The following is a 6574-nucleotide window of genomic DNA, read 5'->3' as shown; positions in this document are numbered from 1 at the left end:
GTAGTTTGTTTTTCCATTTTTTATCTCCAAAAATCAGTACGCAATTTCAAAAAATTTTAGAAAGAGTTTGTAGGTGCTAAAGTCAGTCTAAACGGCATATGCACCGTTTGCCTAAGATGCCTAATTCATAATAATGGTTCCAATATTATTTGTGGCTTTTACAAGTAATGAATACAGTACAAATAAGCAAAAATAGGAAAATATAACGGAGTGAAGTAAAATGGGATGTACCAAACCCCAACCATTTTCACCCATGGTTGAGCCTTCATGTCATTTTTACCCATGACTGGGCCTTCAATATATTAGCTTCCCTTTCTTCTTTTTGGACTCAAAGAAACTTGAAAGAATTTTCCCTTTAGCCCAATAGGGTGGCTGGACTTCGGCCCAAGTGGCCACGCAGTAGAGAGGGGAAAAAACAAAGGACCCCTGTTAGTTTATATTTTACTGTTCCTATCATACATATGATATATGCACATAATATACACAACACACTACTATTTATAAATCCCATGCTATACATAAATATACACATATATAAGTAACATATCATATTTATTCACAAGCTCATGTGAGGGACATATGTGTGTTCCATGTCCTCAAACTCAAATCCCAAACTAGGTGGTGGAAGGCCGAGTCCTCACCTCCTTTATTTCTGATGCCGTACAAGTTCCAAGAGGTTTCATGAACCTCCTGCAAGTCTGGCATACAACTGCCTAGAGTCTTGCTTGAGTCCATAGAGTGATTTCTTGAGTAGACAAGCATGATTAGGGCTAGGAGGAGTGATACCTGCGCAGAAATTTCATGAAAACTTCCTCCTGTAGGTTTCCATGCAAAAATGCATTGTTAACATCTAATTGAGAAACACCTCATCCTTTCTTTATGGCTATAATTAACAAACATCTCACTGTGGTCATATTTACCCTTTTGGTGAGAATGTTTCATTATAGTCTATTCCCTCATTTTTTGAATATCCCCCCCGCACAACTAGTCTAGTTTTGAGTCTTTCAATGGAACCATCAGAATTATTCTTTATCTTTTACACCCACTTGCAAGGTAAAGCTTTCTTTCCCTTAGGAAGTTCCACCACCTCCCATGTTTGGTTAGATTCTAGGGCAGAAATCTCAGCATTCATAGCTTCTTTCCATCCTGGATGCAGAGATGCTTCTGAAAAACTCTTTGGTTTAGTTGAAGAAAAAATGACAGGTAGGACATTTTGGTTGGTAGATGACAGTGCATTAAAAGAGTAGATATTGGGATAAGTAGGTTGTGAGAGGCAAGAGTGAGTGGTGTCTGTGAGATAGATACTATTGCATATCTAATCCTTTAAATAGGCATTTTGATGGGAAATTCTATCACTCTTTCTAGTAGGAACAGAAATGGGATTATGTGGTGAAGGAGGAGTATTAGGTGAGGATGGTGGTGTAGAGTTAGGACTGGGTGTGGCTTGAGGTGTAGTGGGTGGTGTTTATGGGTGATGTGATGAGATAGAGTAGTTAGAAGGTGGCTCTGATGAGGTAGGATAAGATTGTGGTAAATGGAGAAAGGATTGAGGGTCTGAATCAATGGTTATGTCAGGGTTTGTGAAGTGAGTGTGAGATGTGGATGATGTAGGTTGATCTGTCATGAAAGGAAAGGTTTCTTCATAGAAATGCACATCTCTGGAAATTAGAATCTGCTTTGTCTCTAGATCCAAAACTTTGTAACCCTTCTGGTTAGTAGGATAACCCAAGAAAACACATTTTCTTAGCCTTTCATCAAACTTTCCTCTTCCTTGGGACAGGGTAGATGCATAACATAGACATCCAAATGATTTCAAAAGAGTGTAACATGGTTTTCTGCCAAAAAGCATTTGATAGGGACTCTTCCCTATGAGAACTTTAGAAGGCAGTCTATTGATTAAATGGGTAGCAGTAAAAATACATTCACCCTAATAGGATATAAGGACTTTATATTGAAAAAAATAGTCCTCTAGCAAGTTCCAAAAGATGTCTATGTTTTCTTTCCACCACCCATTTTGTCGTGGGGTGGCAGTGCAACTTCTTTGATGAAAAATTCCCTTTTTTTTACAAAAATTGTCTCATGTGAACCTTGACGTGCCGGGCATTTATGGCACATTCGAGGCCTTTTTATGAGAAGTTTTACTTGTTTTTAAGCAAGTCAGTGTCTATTTAATGTGTTTTTGGTGTTTTTTAGGTAACAGAACAGATTTGGACTGAAAACAGTTGAAAGCGCAAAAGTGGTCGTAAACTCAGTTTACGGACCGTATTCTCAAATACGGGCCGTATTCCATGGTCGTATTAAAGAATAAGAAGAACCAGAAAGTCAGGCTGAGGATATGGTGATTTACGAACAACTTTTACGGACCGTATTCCACTTTACGGTCCGTATTTCAAGGCGTATTTAACCATGTGAGCATCTGGCAGAAAGTCGAAGTTTTGGAAGTTGAAAGACGAGCGAGTTTACGGACCGTAAACCAATTTACGGTCCATATTTCAGAAGATCGAAGTTGCTCAAAACTGGGAAGCAAGTCTGGTCGTAAACCAACTTACAGTCCGTATTTCACTTTACGGACCGTATTTCGTATCGACGGGGACCAAAGTGCAAATCTATAACTTTTACGTTTTCAGAACCTATAAATAGTCATTGTAGGGTTTTAATTATTATCAGTTATCATATTTTGTCTCTTGACTTAGAACATTAAATACTCTCTAGTTTTTGAAGGTTCAAACATCAATTCAAATATTATCAATTCCTCTTTTCTTCCAAAGTAAGCAATTATGAATTCTTCAATTTCTTATTTATTGTTCTTTGTCATGAGTAGCTAAATTCCCTTACTAGGGTTGTGAACCCAATGATGGGTGTCTTGTGATTGGGTTTGTTATTGATATACACATAATGGATTATTAGGGTTTATTTATTCTTCATTCTTCACTCATAATTAATGGCTGCAAACGTTGATTAAAGTCATAAACCTTGATTTATTTGGGAAAATAATTAGGGTTGGTAAGAATAAATAACAAGGACTCAAAGCTTTAAACTTTGTTTAATAAATTCACTTAGGAATAAGAAGAATTTACTTGGCATGATTAATCATTCTTCATAGTTACTTTCTTATATTTGGGAAAATCATAGAAAGAGATAATCTTTATTTATTGGGAAATAGTAGAGATTCATATAGAGAGATTAAGTGCATTCATATAATGATCCATTAGAAGCATATCAAGATCAATACCCATGATCATACACTCTATCTAACGGGGACACAACCTTAGTTTCTTTTACCATAAATTCACAACCAAAGCAATAGTTAGCAATTAGTTACTAAAAACTCAACTTTTACCAAAATCATCGGATTAAGACATTAGACCTAAACATAGCATTCTACGACTTTAGTAACCTTTTCATACCATATTCCCTGTGGGATTCGACCCCAACCTTGTTGGGTTACTATATTTGACAACGTCCGCGTTATACCATTAATACGGTTTTGAATTTACTAAATAGTATTTGCTTTATTGAAATCTTTTGCTTATTCCATCACACCTTGTTTGCTACTCTGTGTAAACCAGGTGAACATGAATCAGAATCAGCAAAATCAACGTCTTCGGTAACTAGGGGAATCGGTTGAACAATCGGGCGAATGATTCGGATGATGAGAATGTTTTCGCGATCTTGTTCCGAGAGAAGGACTATGCATCTGCTATTGTTGGACCCCTCGAGTTGGGGCCGTGATGTGAAAATTGACTCCTCTCTATACCAGTTGTTGAAGCTTGAGGTATACTTTCGGAACTCTGAGAATGACCCTCAACGTCATTTTAAAATTTTGTGGATGTGTGTGCTAATCACATCCGAACAACGTTCCACAAGATGCTATTCGGTTGAGGTTATTCAAATATTCCTCTCTGGAGAGGCAAGAACATGGTTTGAGTGCGCCCCAAAATTTGATTACTTCATGGGCGGAGATGGTCTTTGCTTTTCTCACAAAATAGTACCCCCCCCGAGCAAGAAGTATGATTGAAATTCGTGACAAGATCTATTAATTTAAGCAGCGACCGAGGGAACAATTATATGAAGCTTGGGAGAGATTCAAGGATTATTTGCAGAAGATCCCAAATCATGATTTTCCGGATCACATACTAATGGAGAAGTTCTACCGAGGGCTAGATCCAGTGACGCAGTCAGTTGCTAATAATGCAGCTGATGGTTGTTTCATGAACAAATCTTATAGACGGGTGACCAACATACTCAACAAGCTGACGACTCATAATCAGGCTTGGCACTCAAACAATGCTGATGTGGTACCGTTTGGTAGTGCTATGATCCAGAATATAGTGAAGGAGAACCAAGATACCCAGCAAACATTGGCAGAACTTGCAACAAATATTTCCTTGCTAACGAAGAAGTTTGATGAGTCCCAGATCAAAAAGGTAAATATTTGTGAGGATGATACAGTTTTACCAAAAGGGATGTACCATACTCAAGATGGTCCATGTCACCCCCTAACAATGGTAGGGCATGACGGGCACCCGACTCTCATCAGAGTCGAGCAAACCCTTAGACATTCGCTCTATCAAAACCTGTCATTTCAAAAACTTTTAAAAACATGAAACTTTTCTAAATAGAAATCATTATCTTTATAACGATTATGAAAACTTTCAATCAAATAAATACTTTAAACCAATTGAAATCATCTAAAATACATACTCTTTTAAAATCCACAAATGACTCAACTGACATCACTTTGTCGACATCTCGACAAATATACCACAGGACACTGTCTGCAGAAGTCTCTTCCATGGTAGCTAATATGATGTGTCTTTTGCAGGTATGGGTCAGAAAAAGAGTGCAAGGAAAGCGGGGGCCAAAAGCAAAGGCACGAGAAAGAAAACGCGCTCGGATTTTAATTTGATAGATGAACCCTCCAATTCGGAAGGGGAAAGATCAGGATCCGGGTGGGCAGAAGTTATACCGCCACCAAAGGTCAGAGGGGCCCCCACGCAAGGCACATCGGCAAGGCCATCTACGCCCCCAACCATGACCCCATCCACATACGCGTCGGAACCCTCCCAGTCTGAAGAGGGGATTCTGCCGCGGAAGCATCAAGGTGGGGGCGCAACCAAACGGCACGGGAGAGTGGCTCGGCGGGGGCCAAGTGATGGTGATGCTCGGATGATAGTACGCGCGGTAGTCATAAAGCCGGCCGTCGGACCAAACGGCCGGAGGATGAAAAACTTAGATTCTCGGTCAAAGGGTCAAAGAAATTGTATGACCAATGGATGGTGGGACGAAGCGGGGGACAGCCGCAGAGGAAAATATTTGAGGAGCGGCGACTGATTTTCGATGGGATCTCGGCTCATGCACAGCTGGATAATACCATCAAAATATACCAGCTGGATGTTATCACTCATGAATCGGGAGACTATGCTCCGTATATTGTGCGGGAATTCTATGCATCATATGGGGCTGTGTTGATGTCAATGAAGAAGCCGAGTCATGCATGGCATGAGATACCTATTTTAGAGAATGTGACAGTCCGGAACTCACTTGTCGATATTTCCTTCAAAGCCATCAACAAAGTCCTATTCGGTAATGATTTTGTGGCCCTGCGATACGAGCACTGTTCCTAGAAAAAAGAGATCGGAAAGACAAGAAATCTGTGAGGGAATGGATTGCTGTGATTATCACATCTGAGCCACATAAGCAGAAATGGACTAATGACGAGAGAGTCAAGATTGCCAAAAGTTGTTTGTCCACGGAAGCTAAGTTTTGGTGGACGTTGCTTCAGTACAGGATTACTCCAACCCAGGCAGACAATACTCTCTCCACCATTTAGGCAGTCACTATTGGTTCGTTAATGTCACGGTATACGATGAATATTGGGGAGCTTATTGCTGAAGAGCTGCATGTGCGGGCACACAAGCCCAACCAGAACATGGTATTTCCGTGTCTTATCACGGAATTGTGCAGACGGGCAAGGATATTTCAGCTTCCCGAATGGGACGGCACCATCATAGCTGTTCATATGGGAGATTAGAGGAAGAATAAGGTAAAGGGCAAGAAGGACCGAGAGGCGGATCAGTTCGGTGATGACGACGACACTCAGTTAGAGTTGAGTCCGAGCCATGCTTATGGGATTGACCCAGTAGAGCCCGAGATTGGTGTTGTTCTTCTTCTTGCGGCGATGTTCCCACTACGGGTGTCCCGGATGCGCGTAGATACACCGGTCACGCAGCCGAGATAGGTCTTTACGGCGAGACTTCCTCCACCACCCTAGCCCGGGGGGTCGCCGAGTCTGCCGCCGAGACATCCGAGCCTGGCCGATCCGAGTTGGGTTGCTTCACTTCGGCCCGCTAATTACGGTCGGATTGCGGTCAAGGCGGTGAGGGGTGAGAAAGGCAGGTAGGAAAAATCTTGCAACAGTTTAAGCCGAAAGTGGTAAAAATAGTGCAGCAGTTGGTTACAGAGGCGACCACAGAAATCCGTGCGGAGTTCGAGAAAAAGCACGAGTTGTATCAGGCTCGATTGGATAGTTTCGAGTCAAAATTATTGACTCGAGAGCAGACCACACCCGGTG

At 41.1% G+C, this 6574-nt stretch overlaps 1 non-coding gene across 1 annotated transcript; it reads right to left on the bottom strand.

Annotated features, from left to right (window-relative positions):
* Positions 1-4017: 4017 nt before the first annotated feature.
* Positions 4018-4123, bottom strand: LOC132069051 (small nucleolar RNA R71). The gene has a single exon (XR_009417621.1). It is a non-coding gene; the product is annotated as a small nucleolar RNA R71 (small nucleolar RNA).
* Between the last annotated feature and the right edge of the window lie 2451 nt (positions 4124-6574).

Source organism: Lycium ferocissimum, chromosome 8, assembly GCF_029784015.1.
Source record: "Lycium ferocissimum isolate CSIRO_LF1 chromosome 8, AGI_CSIRO_Lferr_CH_V1, whole genome shotgun sequence".
Classification (NCBI taxonomy): domain Eukaryota; kingdom Viridiplantae; phylum Streptophyta; class Magnoliopsida; order Solanales; family Solanaceae; genus Lycium; species Lycium ferocissimum.
This window is presented reverse-complemented; position numbering and strand designations above follow the sequence as displayed.